The sequence below is a fragment of the Sturnus vulgaris genome, chromosome 2 (assembly GCF_052056855.1).
Source record: "Sturnus vulgaris isolate bStuVul1 chromosome 2, bStuVul1.hap1, whole genome shotgun sequence".
Taxonomy (NCBI): Eukaryota; Metazoa; Chordata; class Aves; order Passeriformes; family Sturnidae; genus Sturnus; species Sturnus vulgaris.
Window position 1 is genome coordinate 113,145,786 of NC_142244.1, and position 13,745 is coordinate 113,159,530.

The 13,745-nt window shown below is 42.7% G+C and overlaps 1 protein-coding gene across 1 annotated transcript in view; it reads right to left on the reverse strand.

Annotated features, from left to right (window-relative positions):
• Positions 1-13,476, reverse strand: part of DIPK2B (divergent protein kinase domain 2B) — a 32,140-nt gene extending 18,664 nt beyond the window's left edge. Inside the window, exons 1-5 of the mRNA XM_088160418.1 lie at positions 11,418-13,476; positions 10,364-10,447; positions 9,874-10,023; positions 4,742-4,833; positions 1,622-1,708 (exon numbers count right to left, since the gene is read on the reverse strand). The gene's annotated coding sequence lies outside the window, so the exon portion shown is untranslated. The remainder of the gene's footprint in view (positions 1-1,621; positions 1,709-4,741; positions 4,834-9,873; positions 10,024-10,363; positions 10,448-11,417) is intronic.
• Between the last annotated feature and the right edge of the window lie 269 nt (positions 13,477-13,745).

Sequence of the window (13,745 nt, forward strand, 5' to 3'; positions counted from 1 at the left end):
CTACTGTGGTCAGGGGGCAAACAGCCAGGCCTGCAGAAGCCTTGTAGATCTTCTCCTTGTGCCAGGCTGTGGGATTTTCAGGGCATGGATCACTTTGGTGTCTGCTGGAATGGAAGGCTGGCCATAACAACCCAATGGAACCTACACAAAACTTTTAAGAAGAGACTCCGGTGCAACACCATTAACCATGTGAGAACATGGCCCTAGCAGAAAAGCCTTGTTAGAGTTCTAAAAGTTGTAATTTCTTTGTAATTTCTGAAAACTTCTAAAAAGGATCAATATGAATGTACTGCCCTATCAAAGTCAGAACAGTTGCAGAAAAGCTTTTGGAGTGGTTTCTACCAGCAGAGGTAAAAGTTTTTATCTAGCCTCTGCTCCCTGATCCCTCCTTTCCCCACATGCCTTGAGGGGTATGGAAACACACCTGGAAGTACAGCCCCACTTCTGGTCATAACCATGTGGGCAGTGGAGCTCCTGGGTCCCCAAACCACCCCATCCCTGCAGGTTTGGGTGGGTATGGCTGTGATCTCCAGCTGCTCATCCAGGTGGAACAGGGCTGCCCTCCCTTGCTGCTGGCTCTGGAGGAGATCAGGAGAACACAAGCTGATTTTTCCCAAGTATTCCTGGGATGAAATACAGCTTTTACTTCACTCACCTCCTGGTTTCCACTCAATCCATCAATGCAATCCAGCTTTTCCTCACTGCCTCTTTGCACCCCAGTCTATTGCCCACCTTCCCTGATCAATGCCAGCTGCTCCCAGGGGTGGTTTTCATGTCAGCAGAGCCTTGCAGCCTCCCTTTCCCCATCTCACTGCTGTTGGCTGCTTCACTCAAAACAAAATAAAGTTTGATCCATGCTCTGGATCAAACTGGGGACACTGGAAATGACTTTGCAGAGCAGGAGACCTTTTAAATTAGTTAAAATTAATTAAATAGTTTGGGATAATCACCAATAAGCATTTCAAAACATTCCAGATGCAGAGGGGCAGAAGGTGCTGTGCTGCTGCTCCTCAGCTGACATTGCCACCAGGGTCTTTGCTGCTATTGACCTGCACCTGCTCACGGGGATTTTGATGCTTGGCCCACTTAAACAGCAGGTTTTGGGTGTCACATCATCTCATCTTCCTCTTCAGCCCAGGTTTGCAAAAGAGCCTGCTCAGCAAGGATGGGGTTGCTGAGCAACAGGGTGGGTTGCAGCAGGGCTGCATCTCACTGCCACGCACAGAAAGGAAACAATAGACAGGAAAAATCAAAGTTTTGCTGGAAGAGGAGAGGCTGCTGCTCTTCCTGAGGCCCTCAGCAATCCCGGCCTGGGTCAAGCTGCCTGCAGGGCCCGGATAAGACCTTGGCTGCCACACAGAGCAGCTTCACAGGACAGGGTGGAAATCAGCTCGGGGTGTGGTGCAACCATGATTATTCTTAATAGTATTTTTCATTAATCACATCCAAGATAATCATTAAACTATTGCCAAATAATCAGTACAGACTTAGTGTCAAACTGCTTATCACTTCAATCCCAGTTCAGGCTGGATGTGTGGATTAATAGCTAGAGCAGCTTGACACATTTTCAATTCTTTCAAAATGAAAAATGTGAATTCTCTTTGAATGCTACAAAACTCACGGCACTTGGGAGGATGCGATCACTTCCTTTTTCTCTGTTTTCCTCCCGATTGCATGATTATGAAAGAAACATCTGTTTTGAAGCGATCTGCAACAGAAATTTTTTGTTCCAGTTGGATTTTTAATGGACAACTTCTGTTAGAGTCTTGTTCTCCCCACCCTGTTTCTTTCCCTTTTTCTTTTGCTGAAAGATGAAAGAGAAAGGAAGAGGAGGAGCAAAACCTCAAGCAAACAAACCCCACTGCCCAGACTACAAATACAGACAGAAAAAGGGGCCACTGAGGTGTGGATGGTGTGAAACACCACAGGTGAGCTGGCAGGGAATGTTTGCACTTCAATTCGCTTTGAGAACATTTGATGTTGTGTGCGTATGGATTTTTCTACATTTTGAATCAATAAAAATACTAAAAGAGAGATACAAATTTGGCTTATTTTTTCCCCTCACCAGGGAATAATTCCTATTGTTTGATAATCTTGGATGCAGTTAATCTGAAGCATCAATAATCTAGCATATTTATTATATATAAAAAGAGGTTTTGTTCTGTATCTGTGGTATTTTTGGATTCTCCCTGACTCCATTCTTCTGCTGCAGAAGAGGAAACCTGTTGTTCTTTGAGAAATCTTTACATGCTGGTAGGCAGCTGGAAGAAAAAGCCAGTGAGAAGAAAAGCCTCAGGCACTGCAGCCAACAGATAAGGCCAGTTCTAGTTTGTGAGAGGCTGAAATGTCAGTACAAAAGGCCACTGGATGCTATCAGCTGCTCTGGTGTTTGCAGCATTTATGGGAGACCATGCCAAGCAGCAAAAAACCGTGGAAGAGGATCCTGGATTTTGGTGCACCAGTATCCACAGAGAGAAAATGAGATGCAGGAATCTCGAGCCTAAGGGAAAATGATAGTGAAAAGAAAATTGGCTGCACACCAGAAGGGGGTGTGCTGGTCACTCCCTGCACAAAGCATGAGGGGAAGAGGCAAGGGAGGGAGCAAAGCTCCTCCTCAAGGGGCTGCTGTCCTTGGTGGTGACTTTTCATGGGCTCCTTGACCACTGCTACAACCAAGCACTCCTTAGGTCCAGTCCAAGTCCATGTGACTGCAAATGCAACACCAACGCCTGCCTTGTGATTTTTTTTTGTTTTGATACTTCAACAAAGGAACAAAGCATCACTTCCTAGGTTAAATAAATAAATAATAATAAAAAAATCTCTTCCTATAGAAAACCAGAAATATTTTTCACATCATAGAATTTTTCAGAATGGAAAGACATACCCACAATATTTTTCTTGGGTATGTGCTATTGGTTCAGCATCCCAGCAGTGAAAAGGATTAATAATAATGTAGACTTTTTGGTGTCATTCAGGTTTTTGGTGATCTTCCTCTGCAAGGGAGAAGCAGGACAAAACATGATCTTCTAAAATAAAAATGGCATGGCAGGGAGACCCTTTTGGAATAGGTTGGCCAATGAACCAGAGCTGTTTAAAAACACAGCCTGCTTTCCAAGACCAAAGTAAACACTTTAAAAATATGGGTATGAAAAGATTCCTTCTGAATTAGTTACCTGGTTAACGAAAAATCTTTTAAAATATATACCCTGAAAGAGTAAAACACAACAGATATTTGATCCAGTGACAGACTGCTAAGCCATAAATTTGTCAAACCACAACTTTCTTTCTAGATACACGTTGTTTGGACCCATTAGTTTTCTGTCCATCAGAATGGAATCTCTCATTTAATCAGCTGTACCATTCCAGCTGTCTGGATGGAAGGAGAGGTAGTTTGGGAGAAAGCTGTGCTTTGAGTAATTCTGGGAGTGGTTCTGACCAATACCCAGTGCTAGAAGTGGGGAATTTCAGTGTGAATTTTAACAGCACAAGTGCACTTTAGGCAGTGACCTTTGTTTTTCCCACATACCAAAGGGAATATGTGCCCTATAGTCTTGAATGCTTTTGCAAGAATGCAACTGACATTTGCAGGTGACAATTTTCCATATTCATAAATGATTTTTGATATTCAGGCATCGATTCCTGTTCAGGTAGCATCAGAGCTGGTACAGATCAGGTTCTGCTGGGTCCAGTGAAGATATGAAGAGGTTCTTTAAAACTGGCAAGTGTATTAATTGGAAGAAAAAATTAATCAAGACATGAAAAGTATTGATTTTATTTTTTTTTTATTCTCTCCTAAAACCTTGGCTTCTATTCACTTCTGGCTATAAATATGGTGTTTTAATATTTTGGTAACTAGATGTGTGACCTAGGCCACCTCCATTCTCTTTAGCCATTTTCTCCCACCAGCCTCCTCCTTGCATTTTAGAAAAAATAACAATCAGTTGCAGGAGAGTCCTCAAAAGCACCCCAGATCTAAGCATATTTGCTATCTGGAAAACTTTTTCTACATGTAAGCATTGGTCCAGCAGTGTAAAACAGCAGAGCATAGCCATAAATTATATTTGTTTGGCGTTTGGAGGACTCAGGTAGATGATTCAATCCTTTATTATAAAGGGCTTTGCATTCTGGATCCAGATTTTTTAGATTAGGCACCAAAATCCCTGCTAACAAAGCAGGGTAAGAGAATAAATTCCTTAAACATGAGTTAATCTCAGATGAGGTTCAACCATGAACTGAAGGAAAACCTGCACATCTCATGCTCCATGGTCAATCCCAGCCTGCCCAAACTCTGTAACACAGCCTGAAATTCTCTGGCTTAAACATTAAAATTTAAACATTAAATTTCATGTGTTACCCAGCACCTCTGAAAGCATGTGCTCTATGTGCTCTGGCACACTGCCAGATCAGGAGAGGGGGGTGGAAAAAGAAAGAAAAAAAGAAAAAGTATGCCAAAATCTGAGTTCCAATGGGTTTTTAGCCAAAAAAAAAAGACCATACATATATTCAGAGATAAATACTCTAGAAAACGTAGAAAGCCATAGGCAAGAAGTGTCATTTCTTTTCATCAAACTGCTTTCCTCCATTGCCACTTTATAACTTCTGCCTTCAGCCTCCACGGGGGACAATCATGCATGTCACCCTCCCTTACATCACACACTTCTTTTTCTTTAGCATCCTCAGAGTAAATTGGAGATTATTTCGAAGATTCGTGTTAGGAAATGAAGTGCAAGCACAAACTCACATGCAAACACCTGCACAGGCTCATGAAGGCATCTGTGCTGCTCCTCCTTGCATTTCCAGTGACTGTGTCTGCATTTCTGGCAACAAATTAATCTGGAAGTGGAAAATCAAGAAAGGGTTAATTAAAAAAAAAAAAAAAAAGAAAACTTTGCCTTGTTTGCAGTGATTTTACATCAGTTTCCATGGAAATGGAAGTAGAACAAGCCAAGAGCAGTGGTGTAGCCAACTTCAGCTGCTGGCTTCTAGTTCTTAGTCCTGTTTCCATGGAAATAGATGCCAAATCAGCAAAAAATAAGGTAACTTGTTTTAAGATAGTAGAGTTTTAAAAGCTTGTCCTTATTTAACCTCAGTCAGGAAGATAGCTGGTGAGGGGAGGCAGCCAGCAACTCAGTGAAAACTTTCAGAGGCTCTTTCAGCAGCTGACTGCTTGTTGAACTCTGTAGAGAGTGAATTCACAGGGCAACCACCCATCTTCAGAAACATTCTGCAACTTTCCTGCACGTTGTAAATAAAATACATTTTCCTCTTGGCAGGGATAGTCACAGCAGTCTGTGGGAGCCCAGGCTAACATCTCTTTGCAATGCAACCAGGCAAGTGCCTCCTTAGGCTGCCTTTGCCTCCCAGAGTTCAGAAAGAGATGTGCTTTTCCCAGCTGCAAAATGCAAACTATTCCCATTCCAAAAGCAAAACTTTCTGTTTCAGCCTATGGGGGGAGAAGCAAAGGAGCGTTAGCTGGGGGAATTCCTGACAGTGTTTTACAACAAACACCCCACTTTCTTTTTTTCCTAATTCACGAAGGCAAAATTTCACTGAGATAAAAGAAGTTGGCCATAACCTCACTTATAGCAAATGTGGATAGGAAAGCAGAACTTAATCCAACCAGAAAAAAAAATCTGCTATAATTTCAAGAAATGAAATTTCATCCAAAGCTCATTTCATTAAAAACTTTAATAGAAAACAATTACAAGGTTGGCTTTTGATCCTTAGCTGTTGCTGTGATGGAACTGTCTGTGGGGAAGGGAATTTCTTCGTGGGAAGTTGTGAAGACAGAAATGAGAATCCCATCCTGGGCCCCATTGTTCTTTGAGTTGCTCTTGAATTGGGATCCTTGCCAGCTATCCTCCACCTCTCTCTTTCTCCACAACCCCTTTGCTTACACGCTCCTTAGGCATCTCTTTAATGAGTTGCAAAGACACCTTTAGACAAGGGATTATATCACAGGCCACTTGTGGCCCCTTTTTTGGTAGCAGAATATATCTGGAAGCCATAAGTGTGGGTATACATTTAAAAAAAAAATTCTTGGCTGGCATTTGTGGTGAAGTAAATGCAATTCTAATGAGGCATTCCTTCATTTGCAGCACTACATTTTTGCTTTTAGGGACATAAAACCTGCTCTTGCAAGGGCACGTGCTTTGCTTCACACACGAAGAATATTCCCTTGGGCTGCTGGGTGAGTAAATAAATGAAAAGTGCAGGCCAACCTAATTTTAAAGAAGTGAATCAGGTCTAGACTGGGGCCTCACAGTTGTTAATTTTAGGTATTACAAGGAATGTGCTCATTTTCTGACTTGTTTCTGTGGATCTTCTTTGAAGAAAACCCAAGAAACATCAAGCCTTTCAAGAAATTGCCAAAAAAGATAGACTTTTTTTGCATAACGAACACTTAAACACATGGGAGGTTTTTTTCTTTTATTTTTTGACAGCACACATTGTCTTAAAAATCATGGAACTTTCTCCAATTGTTCCATCAGACATTTATTGCTGCTATGATGTGATTTCTTTGAAGCTGTTTTTGAACTGTTGGGATCCTGTTCGAGGGGGTAAACCCAGGGCTGTGTTACTTATGATCCTCCATGACATTTCACTAATACTCCCCCTGGAAAAGCTTTATCCTTTTCTGTAATGGCAAAAAAAATATCAGGGAAGCAATGGCAAGCCAGCTCACACATTTCAAGGTGGGATGTGAGAGGTGGAGCTGAGAGCACCACTGCTCCCCAGGTGTTTGTAATTCAGCTTTCAGTGTACCTCTTGGACTCTCCATTACACAACAGCTCATCCAGGCTTGCAGCAGTGCTTCCAGGCCTCCAGGTCACTAACCTGCACAAACGTCATCCCCTCTGGCTCTCCATGGTTAAATCTCACCAGGGGCAGAAAAGGAGAAACGGGATTTATCTGCCAGCTCTTCTGCAAGCAGCTCAAAGCACCATGGCACAACTCAAAGGATCAAGCTGGAGAACAGCAAGCTGTGGAGCCAAAACCGAGATAAAGCAAAAAAAAAAAAAAAAAAAAAAAAAAGAGAACAAGGTCTGACATGAGGTGCATGGGGCAAAAAATGACACGCGTGTGCACGTCTGTGAGTTTCATCATGTTGGCAGATCCCTGCTGACAGCTCTGTCCTGGAAATCCAGCTCTTCCAGCCCACCCAGCCCTGCCCTGGTGTCCCCAGGAGGCTGTGGCAGGTGGGCACAGAACAAGGTGTGGCAGGAGGGGCGGAGGTGTTCCAAGCGAGCACAGGCTGTGCTGTGCTCATCCCGAGAAGTGGCTGCTCCCGGGGCACAGGCTGCTCCCATCCGCAGGGAATGGCTCATGGGGAATTGGAGCAGCAGCAGCCTCCAGGTGCTGGGAGATGTCACACTGGGGAACTGCCTTCTCTGGGCTCTGTAAAAGTCACTGTACATGAAAACCTCCTCCCAGAGACAGCTGGCAAAGCTGGGTGGCGATTGAGTGACTTGTAAAGCCACAATCACTCCATCCCTGCTGGTTCCCAGAGCTGGCAGGGGGAGGTGGAACTCTGGTCTCAGGTTATCATCCATCTCAATTCCAGCTCCATCTCCAAGATCCTCCTTGCTCTCCCAGCTTTTTGGGGCAGGCAGAGTGGATGGGCATCACACCTTGACCTGTGACACAGGGCTAGCAAAGAGCAAATGGGAGCAGTGAAGCAGCACAACTGCTTCTCTCCAGAGCTCAGTGTTGGCTGGGGTGTGACCTTTGTCCAGCCATGTCACCAGGGCACTCTTAATTGGGAGTTTTCTCAGTGTCTGCAAAATTTCTTAGGTTAGTTTAAAGTCTAATTTGTCCTTCAATCACAGAGTCGTATCATTTTTTTTCCCTCCTTCATCCATGACTAGATAAGGCTGCCTTGTGTACGGCTTGCATTATGTACCTGTACAGATTTCTTTATTTTATTTTATTGTTTGTACTAATGATTTTAATCATGGGGGTTTTTTGGAAATGGAAATGGAAGGCCTGTAGCTTTCACAGCACAGATGGGAGATAAAAGCACTATAATCACAGAGTGAGATCAATGAGACTTTTTCCAGGAAGATGCTAAAGGCATTATTTGGCATTAACAAAGAAAGGGATAATTAGAAAATAGGCAGAGAACCTTTATTCCTGTAATTAATTTCAAAGTTGGAAGTTCCCTAGTGCTTTTCTGTTCAAAAGTGACAGCATATGAGCCATGGCAAAGGAGATGTATATTAATCATAAATCAGAAACAGGGAGGAAATTGAAACCTGTGTTTCCACTGACTTTAAAAAGAAAAAACTGCTGCCTGGAGTTAATGTGTATTCTGACTTTATGTGAAGGAAAAAAACAATTATAAATAGTTATTGACACATTATGAAAGGCAAGGGGTGGATGTAGCCAAACTTGGTTTCCTGGGAGACTGGGCAGTCCTTTCCAGAGAAAAAATAATACTCAGGAGTCACTTTGATAGCTTGAGGCTGTGCTTATGTTTGCAGCTGCTTTTTTCTGCACTAATTTCCTACAATTGCTATCAGCCCCACTGATGGCCACGGTGATGGAAGAAGTGTTCAGAAAACTTCCTCTGCCTCCCTTCGTTTTAACACTGTCAAAACTGTTCCTGAAGGAGAATAAGTGGATCCTGCTTTAGGAATGCCAGCAGCCACAGCCGCCTTGCTTACAGCCTTGCTCCCATCTGGATCTTCAGCTTTTTAACAGGCAAACTGAACATCTTCCCCCGGGGTAAGACCAAAAATTAGCAAGGGAAAAAGGCATGCAGCTTTCTGTTGAGTTTTTTTCCCTTCTGTCCCCTAGTCCATGGCTGCTGTCCACATCATCACAGGCACAGTTGTGACATGAATTGGTGCAAAGTGCCCAGCTGGTGAAGGCACCAGCCTTGCTACAAGGGGTGAGGTTGGAGAGCTCTAGCACTGGTGTTTTTACTCAGAAACACTGGATCCCCTCAAGATAGCTGATGTTGCACACAGAGACACATTTTTTTATTTATTTTATTTTATTTTTTAATATGGGCAGCTTTACAGTTAGTTTTTTTATTTCAGTCTGGGTTGAACTGATATTGTTGGCTTTGTGTCATGGCTGGCTTGGCTGATGGCTGGTGTAGGTGAACAAAACACTCATGGTGCCTCCTCACACCACGAGGAATTCACAGCCTACACACACTTGCAAGTTACCATTTGTGTAATTTTGGGGTTGACTGCAGAACAATCATTCAGTCGGCTGCAATGTAACATACATGTATTTATATATACTATCATTCACATGGTAGAATTTTGCATGTGCACACACACTCACACCCTATCTTTGTAATGATTTTCTCATTTATTTGCTCATGAGGTTGGTTAGGTCTCTTTGCTTACATTCCTCTCCAGCTTTCTCTAGTTCTAGACCTCAGGCAGGTGAACTTGGCATCTCACTTTACAAATGGATCAAAAAAATGCATAAAGGTAAGAGGATTACACACAGATTCTATATGGTTTTATTTTTTCAGAGTTCATTCAAGGACAATCCTTCTTTTAGGTCCCATTCCTAATGTTTCTTTGCTTAAAGGAGAGAAATATGTACATAAGCTTATCACAGAGCTATAGCCAGCATTTCACAGTGTGCAGTTGGCATTTGTGATGGCAGCACTGGTGGAGCTCTGTGTTTCCCAGTGCATGGAAAGAGTGTTTGAAACAACAGTTTTCTTTTCTATTACTTGTTAATTTCCATATTCTGTTCTCATTGCATGAGCTCCAACACTTTGCTCTCAAGCAAGTGATGCTATTTAAGTTCTCCTGGAAATACTTCTTACACATGCAGGAATAGAAAAAAAATGATCTGCATGTCCCTGGCAGAAATATCTTCTGAAACCGCTAATGGTTTTCTTACCTCACAGCTATATCCACGGAATGTTCCTGCATTTACCATTCCAAATCACTGCAGTGATGGCTTAACTCAAGACAGACAAGCTGTTCTTCTCCTTCCAATGAAATGATTTCCTCCTGATGTGTGTCCTTCAGTCTCATTTTTGAGCATAACCTGAGAAAATCACCCCAATCACTGTCTGTAGTTAGTCTTTGGCCAGTGGTTGTAAAGCAAGTCTTCTTTTTCTTTTATCCATTTATCTCTTCAGAGAATAAAGTTTATTAACTTTGATAGAAAAAACTTTAAAGTCTTAATTGTATGAATCATTTTAGAAGGTAGTACTAATTACTTTTGATTTATAATTATAAATCAAGTTTGCAGAAAGGCATACATATGAATGTCAAGTACCTGAATTATCTTAAGAAGGTACAGAATAAGACAAAGGAAAAAGGCTCCAAAATTATAATTTTCCAGAACATTTAGATTTCATACTAACGCAGGCAAAAATACTTGCTTAGAATACAGCTTGAAGATGTGACAGGACACAATGTCATCCTCCTACAGCCCACGTAAGATATGTTATGATGCACTGCAGTCACTGCAAAACAAAAAACTTTGAGGACAACTTAGTAATACCTTGATTAATGCAAATTTTATGAAACATTCAAAAGGATATTAACATGTACTCAAATTCTATTCCTCGTTGGCAAATGTAAATGTAACATTTGGCTAAATAATTGTCAAAACTTCCACATTCAAAACCTTTCAGTAGCTGATTAGACGGCAGAATTAACTTTTGTGTAAATCTTCTTGAACCTTTTGATTAGCTTCCCAATTGTCACTGGGAATTTATAATAAAAATCACGGTAGCAGGCTTAAAATTATTTGAACATCCCTAGAGCTAAGAACCAACTAAATTGAAATCGCTTTAGTTATTGGAGTATTGCTGCTCTTTGCTCCTCTAGAAGACAGAGCAACATTTTAGCTTGTCCTAGAAAGGAGTCCAGCTTGACTGCAGGCAATTCCAGCCTATGAAGAGACCCAAAATAGACACCTGGCTCGTTCCCAAGCCATAGTTTCCAAGTGAACCAGCTCCCAGCTCAGCCTCAGCGATCTCTCACTCACACAGAGACAGACTCTGCCTTGCCATTCATGCTCAGCAGTGTGTTAGTCCTCAATTAACAACACAGGCTACACCCAGATTCAGGCATTTATTCTCTGTGAATAGGTTTAACACAACCTAGATCTCCAAAATGGCCTTTCTTTGTGGAGACAGACCTCATTTGCTCTAACCCCTCGAGTGTGGCTGTCCTGTTTAGGCTCTGTTGGACTACTAAAAAATCCTCTCTTTCAGCCCAAGTCATCCCAGCACTGCCCTGGCCAGCAGCACAAGGAGATCTGTGTGGGATGCACAGTCCCTGGGCTGTCCCATGGTGCTCCCACCCCTTTCAGAAGATCTGACACATCTTCACCGACTATTGGCAAGGTATTTGGGACTTCCGAGCAAGAAAAAAAATTAATTTAAATTCATGGTTTTCTTTGCTGTGAAAAGGAAATTAGTTTCTTACCCACTCCTCCTTCCAGACCGGGATATGACTCAGATCCTGATAGTTTAAGGATGATCAGAACCGATACTGGATTTCTTTTGTGAGATGTGTCGTAGCTGTACTGAATGCTGAGGATAAAATTACCTTCTGCTGCAGTCTGCTGCTGCTGGAAAACAAGCAGGACTTCTTCCTGTAGCTGGAGGTAGATTGCTTTTCATCTGGACTTCAGTCAAATTCACAGTTTTATCACTTCCCACCAAATGCAATGTAAAATTATTGTAAAAGTACCAAAAGGAACATACTTGTGCTCCTTTGATAACTGCTGATAACTGAGGGATGTACATCATGGGCAATCCTTTCAGGCAGGTTTACATTTCTGCTTGGCTTCCAAATGAAAAACATCACAAGGAAGCATAGGGTTATTTGTGGTGCTAACAATGCATTTTTTGGAGGGTCTCTGGTTTCCTGTGGCACCTCATCCTTGGGGCACTGCATTGTGATTGTGCTGGCACACATCCTTTTCCCAAGCCCAAATCCACCTGGCAGCTACAGCAGGAAGAATGAAAAGCAACATCCCACTTTCAACGGTAAATTCTCAACCTGTGCACGATTTGTTGTAACAATCTACCCGTTTGCTCTCCTGCAGGGACAAATTACTGGTGTCTGGACTGTGCTGTAGAAGGAGAAAGATTTCATAATAACCCCATAGATTATACTCCAAAGCATGAAGGTTTCTTCTTTAATTTAGAGCGTGGGAATATCTAAAACAATATTCTCCTCATGTAGACTTCTAATAGTTTTGAAAGCCATAGTCTTATTTTCCCTCTGAATTTGCCTTTAACTTAAATTAAACATACAAACATGCATCTTACAGAAAAAAAAATAAAATAATTATTCATTTTCAGTACCTGGCTTAAAATACTTTGCAAGTTCGTAGATTTTTCAGAATGCTGGAACTGAGCACAGTCTGAACACCAGGTATCTCCTGAGGCATTTCAAATAATATATCCCAAAGCAGAGCACTCACTAGTGTTGTTTGCTTTTGAAAATCTTGGCTTGTGGGTGACATTTCTGTTGGCTGGATCCCTTAACTCCAGGTAATATACAGCAGAAATGAACTGCCCCTCTGTACACATGCTCATGCCTTTTTAAAATGATATTTTAAATGTAAATAACTCCCTGATTAGTCGAGGTTCAATCAGCACATAGTCCTTATACGTAGGAAGCCTCAAGATGGCACTCTTGAACTGCAGAGTTTTTCAGAGAGGCTGATTATGAGTTTCTTGCGAGGGAAAAAAAAAAAGAGAACGAAATGCAATGGTGAGTGTAAACCTGTGCAGGAATAACCAGAGGAAATATCAAGTAGAACAGCAATATCTGCATGAAAACTTAGCAGATTTTACAGGGCAAAATGCACTTTAAAGCACGGGTTATTATTAAAAATTAGGGTTGATAAACCCCCTGAATTTTGTGAATAAATCCACTTTTTTTTGAAGCTTCACCCAGTTTTTTATTTTGCTCACCATCCCCTATTCACTACTTCGTTTTCTCTCCCTGAAGGTGTTTTGATGTTACCTCATGAGTGTCGTGGGGCTGGCTGAGGTGTTGCTGTGTCTGGTAGATGTGAGGCAGAACACACTTGTGCAGGATATTTATCCCAGAGGAATGTGAATAAGGGATGGCGAGCAGGAAAAGAACCTGGATGAAACTGTGGGCTACAGACCATGGGTAGAATTCTATGATTTGAAGAGGCTGTGCCTCTCATTTCCTCCTTCCATCACCACCCTCCATGGAACAGAGGCTGTGCTGTACCTGTGACAAGAGACCCTGGTGGCTCCTTCCTGGCTGTTCTGCTTCCTCCTGCAGCACAGGGACAGAGGGAGGAGACCCTGAAGTCCCCAATTTCGGAGAGAGGGGAAGGACACCCACCTGCCCTTCATTTGGGTGCTGGAGAACTCACCTACTCCTCAGATATCATAGCATCACTCCCTGCAAGTGGGCTCCTGGGTGGGAATCCTGCATGGGACCGTGCCAGCATTGCCGGGGGCTTGGACAGGGCTGCTGTGCCCTGGCTCCAGGCAGCTCTGGAGCAGCTGGCTCCAACCAGGCTCTGTGCTGGGTGGGAAAGAGCTGGCACCAGCAGGTCATCAGCTCTGTCCCATGGGGGAAGGGAGACTCAGACATGGGTGAAAGAGGAGCTGGGAAGGGGAGCATCAGCTCCCAGGCCTCCTAGAGCCTTTATCTCATCCTCCTCTTCCTCCATGAGGGGAATTTTTGTGGGAATCGGGGAGGTGCAATAGGAATCACAGAATCACGAGGTTGGAAGAGACCTCCAAGATCATCAAGTCC